This window comes from Lygodium microphyllum, chromosome 29 (assembly GCF_053477565.2).
Source record: "Lygodium microphyllum isolate KBCC chromosome 29, Lygodium_microphyllum_v1.1.10, whole genome shotgun sequence".
In the NCBI taxonomy this organism is placed as follows: domain Eukaryota; kingdom Viridiplantae; phylum Streptophyta; class Polypodiopsida; order Schizaeales; family Lygodiaceae; genus Lygodium; species Lygodium microphyllum.
This window is the reverse complement of record NC_141163.1, coordinates 114905630-114919480: the sequence shown is the minus strand read 5'-3', so window position 1 is coordinate 114919480 and position 13851 is coordinate 114905630. Positions and strand designations below refer to the sequence as shown.

Genomic DNA, 13851 nt, shown 5'->3' with positions numbered 1-13851 from the left:
AAATAATAATTAAAAAACCAACACAAACCAAATCAACACATCCGCTAAGGTGTTGTCTTTGTTGTTTCGTCAGTGGTCTTTACCTTTCCTTTACTGGATTCACTTCTTTTGGGGGCCTCTTCCGTATGCATTTCTGCATTACATACACACCCCTTCCAGGTATTTATTTTATGTGTTTTATTTATTTTCATTTCCCCCTTAATCACAAATTAATTGTTAAAATGAACTCTTTATTCACCCACAGTTTCCACGCGCATTCGTGCTCAACACACACATACTTTTTAATTAAAATAAACCAGCCGTTCACTTAGCACGCGCTACGTGCGCTAAAGAGGCACTTTAATTTTTATTTAAAATGAACCAGCCGTCACATGAGCACGCGCTGGCAAAAAAGCGCTCCACATCACTTTAATTTGTAATCAATGAACTTGCATTTAGAGACCCAGTCGGGTATCGAAGTCCGGGATTTGGATAAAAGCACCGTTTTAACCTAATAATTGGTAATTAAATTTATAATAAGGAACCGCTGTTTTCTTGCTAAGGTTTATCACCTAATAAAAATTCACCCATTCTTAATAATTTCTTAAAATGAACCCTTCGTTAAATTAATTCCCCCTCACTGCACTTAATTCCTTTTTTTTAATGAACCGTTTCGTGGGATGGGTATACGCAGTCCTGAGAGTTTTATCACCGATGTAGTATTGATATGTGTTGGATGTTGTATTGTTTTGGTTTATTGTCTTTGTTACGGTTACGAGTACGGTATGCAGTTTTTTTTTCTTTTATTGCCTGTTACGGGGTTCAGGGTGTTTGTCTGATGCATCGCATGAAGCTTTCAGTCGCATTTGTCTCAAGGTCATGTCGAATTTTTTCTAGGATGTGGTTTGCTTGGGGTTAGTTGGTCGAGTCACGTTTTCTTGTTTGGTTATTCTCTTATCCTTGGTTTTTTTTGTCTGTTGCTTTGTAGGCATTCTCCTTGATTGTTTGTGTTTGTGGTGTGTGTGTAACCATCTGAATGGCGCCTTCTCATGCTCCTCCCCCTATCCAGTACGTCCCACTAGTTAGTAGGGATTACTCTTCCCTACTTACTTTTGAGCTTCTCACGAAGGCGGGCCTTGCTGCTTTTGTGGCTACTTCTTTTCCATTGCTTCCAGAGGATCCGTCGTTATGTGATGAGTTCCTGGCCTCTTACAGTAAGAAAACAGGACTAGTCCAAGGAATTTCTATGACTTTGACACCTCGAGGCTTAGGGAAGGCTCTGTCTCTACCCTTCAAAGGTGAACATTTTGTGACCACTCGTCAGCTTTTCTCTAATGAAGAGATTCTGAAGCTGTTGCAAAAGCAGACAAGGGAAATGTTGGATGTTAAGAAGGTGATAAACTCTTCAGGAGTTTCCTTTTCTATGATCACTGATCCCATATGGAAGATGATCTGTCAGTTTCTCCAGGACAGGTTTATGCCTGCCAAAACGCCATCCCATTATTTGTCCAAAGAGCTTTTCACAGCTTCCAGGATGGTGTTGAAAGGAGTTGCTATTGATTGGAGCTCTTACCTCCTCATTAAAATGGATCAGCATTTTGTCAAAGTCACCAGGGGTAATGTTACCAATGTCACATATGGATCATATTTGTCTGCCTTCTTGACCTATTCAGGTTTACAGAAGACTATGCTTCCACCTCTTCCATCAGATCCAGTACCTCCTCCTCCACCTTCGGAAGAGTCAGAACCCATTGACATAGAGGATGATGATTCTCCGCCTCCCCTGGTCATACAACGCAAACGCTTGAAGAGGGTAGCGGATAAAGCTCCTTCCATACTTCCTTCAGTGCCTATTCCTGCTACATCTGGCAGTGAACTTCCTGGGTATCTCACCTGTACTAACCTGTTCAGAGCACATCGAGAAGGATCATTGGACATCTCAGTTCCCTCCCTGAACAATCTAGTCTCAGAAGATGTGATTACTTTCCTCTGTAAAGATATTCAGAGCTCCATTGAGTTGTCAGTGACAGCCTGTGTTCAATAGCTGTGCGTCCTTTTATGAAGAGCTCATGCAGTCTAAGGACCAGTTGCATAAGGCAACATCTAAGATAGCTTCTGCTAAGGATACCCTAGTAGATTTATTTAAGCAAATGGAACAGCAAACCCAACTGGTTGCCACCCAAAGTGATGAGTTTTCTTCATTGAAGATCCAGTTACTAGAGGCTCAATCCCAGGTTACTAGCCTTTCATAGGAGAAGGAGAGGATGTCCAAAGAAGCACAGGAATTCCAAGCTATCTTAGATGACAAACTTTCAGCTTTACAGATTGCTAATGACACAGTGGCATCCCAAGCCTCCCAAATCAAGCAATTGCAAGATCAACTTGCAAAGTCCCGCTCTGTTCCTCCAAGCCCTCATGTTCTATTGATTCCTTCTCTTTCACAGTAGGACTTGGCTGCCCTTCAGAGACAGGCTACTTTGTGCCCTCTATTCCAAGATAAAGTGGAAAGATTGCAGTCCCGAATGGACTTGTTATGGTCTACCTTTGATTAGTTTCAGGAATATGTTTTACCAGACCATTCTTTCTTTGTCCACTACCACTTACAGAAGTTGGTCTTCTACATGAAGCTTTCCATGATGGATTTACCTTTTCCAGAGGATGGCTGGAGTGGGGCTTGGTCTGCTGAGTTGTTGACAGAGGTAGTCAGAATGGTGTTTGAGGATTCTGTCACGCCAGACACCATGTTGATGTCATACATGTATCTACGAGGAGACTTGTTAATTCCAAATGAGGTGGATATGGCATGGTATGTGGGGGATGTGGTCTTACAGGATGTTTTGTATGTCAATCATTTGGAGTTGCGCATAGCTGACATGTTTCAGCGTTATTCCTCCAAAGTGGCTGATTGTCATGATAATTCGTGGCATCCCATGATTGATTCGGTGGTCCTAAATCAAAGACAAAACACCGCTCCTACCTTTGCCCAGAGTACTAATCAACTGAGGATGGATCTCTTAGCCTATCTTTCAAAACATAATCCATTTGATGCTACCTTCTTTGATGCCTATCATAGAAGATCTCTCTTAGGACCTTCTGTTCCTACCCTCCTCTATTACCAACAAATGGCTCACCGCTATGCTATATATCTTTCCCTTTGTCAATCTAATTCCACCATTATTTTACCCCTTCTTTTCCAACCTTCATCTTTCCCTCAAATTCCCATTTTCACTTACTGTTCCTTTATTGAGGATAGGGTATTTTCCCCTTCTCCACCCTGTCCTTCTCCATCTATTAATGTACCCTCCACGTTTCCTATTTATCAGTTAACGCCCTTCCTTAGTGATTCCCTACAAATTTCTGCCACTCCTTCTTTAATCTTTTCTTCTTTTTATGATTTTTCCTATCCTTCCCTACATCCACTCTTTCTTATTCCACTACCCTCTCCTAACACTTCTATATCTCAACCACCTCAGTTGGTTAGTGACTGCGACGGGTTTGATAATCAGATTTCCAGAAGAAGGGGATGGAGTTCGGATGATTGCCTTACAGGACCGCAGATCAATTGGCCAGTAATTCCAGGAGAATGGACAGCTTCCAGTCAAGCTTATCAAAATTATGTTCATTTTGCCCAGCAGTATTCATAGTCTGCAGATCCTTCAGTGAGATTAACTGCTCACTTTGCTTGGTAGCTGGCGTATATGCATAGGCACTCTCATAATGATTCCAAGCCTATTCCAAAGTTGTGCATGAATGTCAATGTAAGCATTGATTCCTAGCAGCTTGATATTTTGTATTTTCATGCCCTTTGTTTTCCTAGCAGATACTTGGTCCTGTTGGAAAGGATGTGCTGTCTCCCATTTTTTCAAAATCCTCCTAAAAACTTTGTAGATGAATCCTTGTCTATGGATCGTTTCCGACAACATCAATCTTTTAAGAGGGATCATCTTCATTGATACCTTTCCAATGTATGGTGGAAGCTTTTTAATGAAAAACTCTCTTTTTGAAGGAGTCATTCAGATGGTTGTGTTGTGTATTAGTGTTTGTGTTGTGAGTTCATTCATGTCAAATCAATGTGGTGGTTTCCTATTGGATTTCGTATACGAGCTACATTTTGGAGATTTGTGGTGCTGGGGTCGTGGATGGAGAGTTGACACAGATGCAGATGAAGAAGAAGCAAACTCTTATATCCTTTATAAATTTGTTTTGATTTTTAGTTTACTAAGAAGTGTTAATGTATAAAGGGTTTTCCTTTCGTTGTATTTTTATATTAGAAACATGTTATAAGTTGGGGTCGTGGTGGATGGATTCTTTTTGAAGAGATATTGAAGATCAAAGTTGAGCTTTTCAATGAACTTGTATTCCCTTTTTCTTGGGTCGCGAGGACGCTTCCTTATTAAGTATGGGAATATGTTGAGTGTTGAAATGACTTGTTTTTTAGCTGATTTTTGTTGTTTTTGAAAGCTCAATGGTTGATTTTATGAGATGATTGATTGATTTGGAAGTGTTTTGAGAATGTTTTGGATGATAATGATGGTGTTTTGGAAGTTCATGATGTTTATTGGTGGTTCTGTGATGTTCCGATAGGTTCTGTTTTGTTCTGTTTTGCTCTGTTTTGGTCTGTTTTGTTCTGATTGTCTTCTGTAAGGAGGGATGGAGTATTGATTGATGAAGATTGAGATCTTGTGAAAGCTTATTGAAAGGTTTTTGAGAGTTTGGAATGGTTTGGAAGTGAGTTATGTGGTTTTGATGACCTTCTGTAACCTTCTGTAGGTCTTTTGTAGAGCTTCTGTCTCTGTTATGTTCTGTACTGTAGCTGTTCTGGTACTGTTCTGTGACTGTTCTGTATGCTTCTGTATGTGTTCTGATGGATGAGAGTGTAGCTTGGGAAAGTTTTCTAGCCTTGGAAAGAGGTGAATACAAGTGCAAAAGAGCTGAAAGAAGTGAAAGAAGTAGCTGCTGTTGAAGACTCAAGAGAAGACTAGAGTGAAGTGACAGTAGTGAGCTATGAAATGACACTGTAGTGGCTCTGGTGACCCTTCATATCAGACATACCTCTTGGGAGGGGTATCCACGACCTAAAAAGGATTATTGAGAGTGATTTTGAGAGATTGTAGTGAGGATATAATGTATTATTGATGGAGAGAGAGAAAGAGAGTCAGAGATAGCCAATTTTACTCAAACAGAGTGATTGTATATGAGAGATTGAGAGAGAAGACTATGAAGATATTGAAGATGAATACTATGTGATGTATTTCCATTCAAAGATGGTGTATTCCTTTGCTTTCTTTGTTCTATTGATGGATTTTGTGAGGATATTGAAGAATATGATTGATTCTATCAAATCCGTGGGAGATCTACATAATGCTGCATGAAGATTTGTTGTGCCTGGTGTTCTTTTCTTCATTGTGATCATATGAAACATGATAAACAAGCTTGTTGATGTTACAAGATAGATTTTCTTGCAAGAGAATTTCCTTTTCCTTGGTGTTCCTCTAGGGGCTCCATCCTCTTCCTGTTTGGAGTAGACTAAGGTATCGTCGAAGAAGACGAGTATGAAGTCATCAAGATATGGCCTAAAGATATCCTGCATTAACCTGTTGAAGGTGGTAGGTGCATTCGTCACCCCGAATGACATGACTAGGAACTCAAAGTGTCCATATCTTGCGTTGAATGCCGTCTTTGGGATATCTTCTTCCTTGATCCTTATCTGATAGTATCTAGACCTGAGATCAATCTTGGAGAAGATATTTGCACCTTGAATATGGTCAAGAAGTTTATCTATTCTTGGAATAGGGTACTTATTCTTAATGGTTGATTGGTTCAACCCTCTGTAATCAATACACAGCCGAAGCGTTCCATCTTTCTTCTTCTGGAACAGCATTGGAGCTCCCCATCGTGAACTACTGGGACAGATGTAGCCCTGATCTAACAGTTGCTTGAGTTGCTCCTTCAGCTCAATCGCTTCCAGGATGGACTTTCTATAAGGCCTCTTTGCAATTGGCGCAGCTCTTGGCACTAGCTTAATTTCATGATCAACTTCCCTTTGAGGTGGAAGTTCTGTCAGCTCTTCAAGAAATATGTCTGCGTACTCCTTTAGCCATGAATGTTCTTCACTAGACTTCTGACTTTGATCTAGCTTATTAAGCTTAATCAAGTAGACATGTAGTCCCTTTCTAACTCCCTTTATAATCCGAGATGCTTTGGCCAATTGAATTTTCAGCTTTCGAGCCTCTCCTTGAGTTGTGACCAATTCCCCTTCAGAGTTTCGAAAGGAAACTTGGCCCTTTTCACAATGAATGTGGGCGTCATTAGGTTTAAGCCAATCCATTCTGAGTAAACACTCATGGATACCTAGGTTCATGACCCTGAATCTGACCGAAGTCGACTTTCCTCCCAGAAAGAATTCCACCTTAGCAGTTTGCCTGGTACAAGTGACCTCATGACCATTTTCTAATTCCACAAGGTAGATGCTTCTATTGTGCCTATTCCTAATCTTCCTTCACAAGATGATGAGATAAAGGAATGTGTACTACCATAATCAATCAAGGTTTTGAAGCCTTTACCTTGATAGTTCGATGGTGTCTGAATCACCGAAGATCAAAAACTGGTGATTTGGGCCTTTCTTGTGAAGGGCGGCATGGACTATTGCCCTCTCAAAATCTGCTTCCATGGTTGGGTCTTCTTCTTCACACATTTCCCTGTTGGCAATATAGGCGGTTCTTCCTCTGCCTCGGGTGGTGGCTCCTTGGCCACGAGCGGTTCCTTGGAATGGTCCTTGACGTTTTCCTCCGCCAAGTTTGGGACATTGCCTTTTGAAATGACCGGGCTCGTTGCAATGGAAGCAATGGAGGTTGGGGCCATTACCTTGGGTAGGGACAAAGTTATTGACATTGTTGGTCATTGCTTTCTTTCTTTGTCCTCGGTATTGACCTTGAACTCTCTTTGCCTGGGACCTATATACTCCTTTGTTCCGATCATTATAAGACCAAGTCTTGCTACCTCTTGGCCTAGCCTGCACCTCCTCAATTATGGGCGCAGCTTGAATGAGTACCTCCTGAAGGTCTGTTGGGCGCATTGATTCAAGGCCGGTATTTACAGGTGGGTTTAAACCGACATAAAATTTCGACACCTGTTGTGTCATATCCATTTGTGGCGCATACTTCAGAAGAGAGATGAACTTTGAGTAGTATGCGTCAAGAGTCAGACCCAGCTGTTTTAGCTCATAGAACTCATTCATCTTCTGTGTGTGATATGCAGGTGGTAAGTATCTTCCTTGCACAACTTTTTTCAGTTTTTCCTAGGTAACAGACCCTTCCGTGATTCCTTGGTCTCTACACCATTGCTTCCACCAAAGTTTGGCTTCGCCGGTGAGCTTCAGCTTGGCGAGCATTGCCTGGTTGGCAGGTGCAGTACCGACCGCTTCAAAGTAATCTTCCATGGACTCTATCCAAATCTTAGCATTAGCTTGGACATTCCTTCTTTTTTCGTCAAATTCTGGCGGCTTGATCTGCTTGATAAGAAACTTCTTCTCCTAAATCACGGCCGTACTTGGTGTAGGGGTCGGACTGGGAATCTGTACCTAGGGTTGTGCCTAAATAAAGGGTTCTTAACGTTAACAACTCGCTAATCGTTACTATTATATTTCATACCCAATTCAGCTTTCAGCCAAGAAACCTAACCACTTAACTTTTTATTAATATGGGCATAGCCCTTTCGAAGTACAATATTTCTTGGGATGGTAGAGCAAACTGATACATTAGTTCGTGGAGAATAAGGTTGTGTTACATTTAGCTACGGGAACTGGGTAATAGTATGGATTTGGGTCATGGATCTTCAGGAATCGATATGTCATTGGAAGATTAGGGTATCCTTTCCTTTGGTACCCATTCTTCTCATAGCGTCCCAACACCTTGATCCTATCGGTGAGGATTATGTGGGTCACCTCCTCATACACATATGAGTTCAGCTCGACCCTCCGACCTTGGACATGTAAAGTTGTGTTTACATGAGCCTCAACAAAGATGAACAGCTTCACGATCTTCAGGTCCTTCAACCATTTGATTCTCTTTAGGTTGGTTCGAAGGTATGCAAACGGGTGGGCAACTATGTAATAGATTCCTGAGTCACCTGTCCATCTCCGTTCCACGTACAGAGGCGATGGATTGTAAATGCGGTCTAGGATGTTCATCATATTGATCCTTCATCGATAATATAAGTGTTGAGATGATAAGCTCAACACATGCGGACATTGATGATGGACTGCCTAGTTAGATGGGTCCACACGTCTACACTTAGCAGGTCGGTGGTCATTATGACTCTCACATGGCCACTAACTCATTACTTATTATATTCAGGTTGTTACACCTATTTACAACTGGCATAGTTATAGCACCAGTCGACTAGCGATTATGCATTGTTTGACTTAGTAGGCCACTTTCCTTTATGTTGTATCTTATCTATACTTTGTGTACATTGTAAAGTGTGTAGAAGAAGAAGAAGGAACTAGCAAGAAAACGTTTTGGCCTCCATCTCTCTTCTTGTCTCTTGAGTGAGCTTCTCCTTGTGCATTCTGTGTGTGTTCAGTGCAGCATCTTGAGCAAGTCCCCCCACCACGCGATTCTTGACATGGTATCAAATCTGCGCCACTGATAGAGGCTGATTTTGAAGGCTGAACTGAAGGAGAAGAAGTAAGGTTCAAGCAAGTAAGCCACGGGTAAGAAGCTGTCCTGTTCAATTTCAGTTATGTCTGCCGTATACAAGTACACAGGTCACAGATTTCATATCTGTAAGTTCAAAGGTGTTTACCGGTGAATAAACACAAGGTTTATCCGCAAACTGGTTGCAGATTACATGTATTGTTGAGCAGACAATGAAAAATATTATCTGATGTATTGTTATGCACTACAGGTCGAGGGTTGCAAAAGATTTGCTTGCTGTTTGGTATTAGTTTTGTGATAATGGTAGAGAATAGTGGAAACCCCATCATTGAGAATCTCGACAAGAACAACTACCCTTCATGAAAGTTCCGTGTCATGAACTTTCTTATTGGAAAAGGCCTCTATGAGTTTGTGCCATGTGAAGAAAATGAGCCAGAGGTGAGTGATCCTCCAACTGCAGAAGAGACAAAGGCACGGAAGGAATGGAATGCAAAAGACAAAAAGGTCATGTATTGGCTATCTGCAGTAATTGACAATAATATGCTAGGACATATCAGAAATGCAGAGAATTCATATGCAGCTTGGACCATACTTGAAAGTATGTTTTCTGTAAATACAAAGGCACGAAAGATTCAACTCAAGCAAGAGTTGAATACATTGAAGAAAGGGAAGATGTCTATCAATGAGTATGCACACTGAAGGTAAGGAGCATTCCAGATGCCTTGGCAGTTGATGCAATGCCCGATGATGATGATTTGGCATCGTTTACCTTGGGTGGACTTAACAATGAAAAGGTTTGGAAGTCTTTTGTAACTTCCCTATATGTTAGAAAGCCATTTCTAGATTTCAATGAGTTGGTCTCCCTTATGATCACTGAAGAGATCAACATGTAGAGTGAGACATCTGAAAGAAGTGGTGAACATGTCCAAGCTTTCTACTCTAGTTCAAGAAGGGGACGTGGCAGGTTCTCTTCAAGAGGCCGTGGTAGTGACAACCAGCAAAACAGTTTGAATCAGCAATTTGGCGATACGCAGGTTTCAGGAGGTCGTGGTAACTTTAGAGGCAAGGCGAGCTTCAGAGGAAGAAGTGGATGGTAGAACAGAGGTTCTAACAACTTTGGTATTGTATGTCACTACTGTGACAAAACAATTCATATTATAGCCCAATGTTATGCTAAGAAAGATGATATTCGCAGTGGTAAGTTGTAGCAAGGAAACTATGCATCATCTTCATGACAAAATGAAGACAAAAATGAACGTTTGTTTGTTATGCAGCATATGCTGAATGCTGTTACAGGAAAGGGAATACATGATGATATTTGGTATTTTGATTCAGGTGCATCCAATCATATGACCAGCCATGCAGAATGGTTTGGAGAGATGCAGGATTTGCAAAATGCAGGTTATGTGCAGACCGGTGATGATTCATGCCACCCAATTTCACACATTGGAAAAGTTCCCTTGTCCTTACATGATGGTAAGACAAAGAGTCTTTCAGATGTATTACATGTGCCATCTATTACAAAGAACTTGGTGTCAGTCGATCAGATGGTAGAGCAAGGGCTGCAAGTCACATTTAATGCAAAGGGCTACTTTGTAGAAGACTTCAATGACAAGTGCAGGTTAGTTGCAAAGGGAAGTAGAGTTGGACGTATGTTTACTCTGGATGCTAGAATTCCTACTATAAATGCTGCTATGTATGCTGGAAAGGTGTTGTTGCAAATATTGAAATTTGGCACAAACGCATTGGACATGCAAATGTACAAAGGCTGAAATCAATGTAGTCCAAAGGGGTTTGCTTACATTTAGAGTTGCAGAATTTCATAAGGTATGCTAAGCATGTCAGTTTGGTAAGAAAGCAAGACAACCCTTTTCACATGACAGAGATGTAAGCAAAAATATCCTTGATGTTGTGCATACAGACATTTGGGGGCCTACACAAAATGTATCTCTTGGAGGTAGTTCTTACTTTGTCACATTCATTGATGATTGTTCTAGAAAGCTGTGGGTATATTTTATAAAGGAAATGAGTGAAGTGTTTGAGCACTTTAGAACTTTCAAGGCTGCAGTTGAAAGAGAAACATGCTTGAAAGTAAAGTGCTTGAAGTCAGATGGAGCGGGAGAGTACCTCTCGAATGAGTTCAGTGATTTTCTGAAATCTCATCGGATAAAGAGACAGTTCACATGCAGGTATACCCCACAACAAAATGGGGTTGCAAAAAGGAAAAGCAGGCATATTGCAGAAGTTGCATGCCCCTTGATGGCTGAAAAGAATATGCCTAAGCATTTTTGGTCTGAGGCTATTCATACTGCTATTTATATTATGAACAGAATTCTCACACCTGCAGTTCATGGGATGACTCCTGAAGAATGCTTTACTGGCAAGAAGCCTGATGTATCTTACTAGAAGGTATTTGGATGTGTTGCATATGTTCATGTGCCAGATGAGCTATGGAAGAAGCTTGATCTAAAGGCAAAAAAATGTGTCTTTATTGGATACTCTTTAGAGAAGAAAGGGTATCGTTGTTATAACCCTGTCACATGTAAGTTCAGAGTGAGTAGGGATGTCATCTTTGATGAAATGAGCAGTTGGTATGCATCTAGTGGTGATGCATTGGATAATGATGATGATCATGACACTCATGTGTAGGCTGAAAAGCAAAATCATGGACTCTTAGTGGACTAGAGACATCATCTCGTAGTCCTTGGTCTGGGAGACTAAGGAGTAGCTCTACATCTTCAGGTGCATTTAGTAGCACTACAGGTAAAGACAAAGGAAAGAATAAAGTGTCAGATGGCATTGATGTAGTTCTTGATGGAGACTCCACTAGCTCAGAGAGCTTGGATGATGAGCTTGGCATTCCTTCTGTCAGGCTACGAGGTGTACAGAGAGCTCATAGTAATGTAAAGGCTCCATTGAGTGATCGGATGGAACGTAAATCTAGCAGGGTTAGATATCCTGTTAAAAGATTTGGTTTTGAAGATTATGCAGCTCACCATTATGGTTATATGGTGAAACTAGTTGAGGATGTTGAGCCCACATGTTTTGAGGAGGCTGTTGGTCATGCTCATTGGGATGCAGCAATGGATGAGGAGATGGTTGCATTAGAGGCCAATAAGACTTGGGATCTAGTATCATTGCTGAAGGGAAAGAAAGCTATTGGATGTAAGTCGGTTTATAAGATTAAGCACAATGCAGATGGTTCTATTAGCAGATACAAAGCTAGGCTGGTTGCAAAAGGCTATGCCCAAACATATGGCATAGATTATGATGAAACCTTCAGTCTAGTTGCTAGGATGGCAACTGTCAAATGTGTGATTGCTTTGGCAGCAACCAAAGGTTGGAGGTTGTAGAAAATGGATGTAAAGAATGCCTTCTTGCATGGTGATTTGCAAGAAGAAGTGTATATGGATCAGCCAGCATGTTATGAAGATTTAGAGCATCCCACATATGTGTGCAGGTTGAAGAAGACACTCTATTGGCTCAAGCAAGCACCTAGAGCATGGTCTGACAAGATCAGAGAGTATCTTGTCAATATTGGCTTTTATGTTTGTGATGCTGATCACTCACTTTATGTGAGAAAGGGAGATGCAAGTTTGGTCATCATAGTCATCTATGTGGATGACTTGATTATTACAGGTGATAGTGATAGTGGGATTGCTGAAGTCAAGGACTTTTTGAAGAAGAAGTTTGAGATGAAGGATTTAGGTAAGCTAAGGTACTTCCTTGGCATTGAGGTGATCAGATGTGATGATGGTATATGGCTATCCCAAAGACAGTATGGCTTGGATATGTTGTCCAAGTATGGTATGACAGTGTGCAAACCACTTTCAGTCCCATTGGAGCAGAATGTAAAGTTGAGTGCTGATGTTGGGGATGAGATAGAAGACCCTACTATGTTCAGGAGGATAGTGGGGAGTTTGATCTACATGACCATTACAAGGCCAGACTTGAGCTATGCTATTGGTCTTGTGAGTCAGTTTATGCAAGTAACTAGAAAGCCACATTTAGACGCAGTCAGACGCATATTGAGATATGTGAAGTTCACATTACATTATGGACTTTTCTATGAGGCAGGTACAGATGTACAAGTGTTTGGATACACAGATGCAGATTGGGCTGGTAGTATGCCTGATAGAAGATCTACCAGCAGATACATGTTCTCTCTTGGTAGTGCAGTAGTTACTTGGAGCAGCAAAAAGCAATCTATAGTTGCTTTGTCGAGTACAGAGGCTGAGTATAGAGGTGCTATTGTTGTAGCATGTGAGGTAGTATGGCTGCAAAAGTTATTGGCTGATGTAGATGTGCAGGTGGAAGGTCTAGTTGTCATTTATTGTGACAACATGACCAGTATACAGTTGGCTAAGAACCCTGTGTTCCATGCCAGGACAAAACATATTGAGGTACATTACCACTTTGTGAGAGAGAAGGTACTAGCAGGTGAGATTTACTTGGTGTATGTCAGCACATAGGATCATATAGCTTACATCTTCACGAAGGCATTGGGTACAGAGAAGCTTCAAAAGTTTCCAAGCTTACTTGGAGTTGCAGAGATGCAGCCAACACATGTAGACATTGATGATGGACCGCCTGGTTAGATGGTTCACAAGTCTAGACTTAGCACGTCGATGGTCATTATGACTCTCACATGGCCACTAACTCATTACTTATTATATTCAGGTTTATTACACCTATTTACAGCTGGCATAGTTATAGCGCCAGTCGACTAGTGTAGTTGGTTATGCATTGTTTGACTTAGTAGGCCACTTTCCTTTATGTTGTATCTTATCTATACTTTGTGTACATTGTAAAGTGCGTGGAAGAAGAAGAAGAAACCAGCAAGAAAACGTTTTGGCCTCCATCTCTCTTCTTGTCTCTTGAGTGAGCTTCACCTTGTGCATTCTATGTGTGTTTGGTGCAGCATCTTGAGCAAGTCCCCTCATCACGCGATTCTTGATACTAAGGCATGCATCGCAGTCATAAACATGACCTGGAACACCATGAACCTGTTCCATGCTTCATAATTCTACAAGACAGCATCGATAAGTATGGAAATATTCCTGATAGTAACATTTTCTTTACTTCTTCTTATTAAGTTTTCTTATAAAGACAGATCCTTCGTTGTGGTTCGCCCCGATACCAACTATAACGTGTCCACCTATTCCCTTTCTGGACACGTCTTAGCAGTCAATCGGAAAGAGAGTCTAGAAAGCTT

The 13851-nt window shown here is 41.1% G+C and overlaps 1 non-coding gene across 1 annotated transcript; it reads left to right on the top strand.

The window, feature by feature from the left end:
• Window positions 1-4267: 4267 nt before the first annotated feature.
• LOC148011062 (small nucleolar RNA SNORD36) lies at window positions 4268-4335 on the top strand. Its single transcript, XR_015689649.1, has one exon. It is a non-coding gene; the product is annotated as a small nucleolar RNA SNORD36 (small nucleolar RNA).
• Window positions 4336-13851: the final 9516 nt, after the last annotated feature.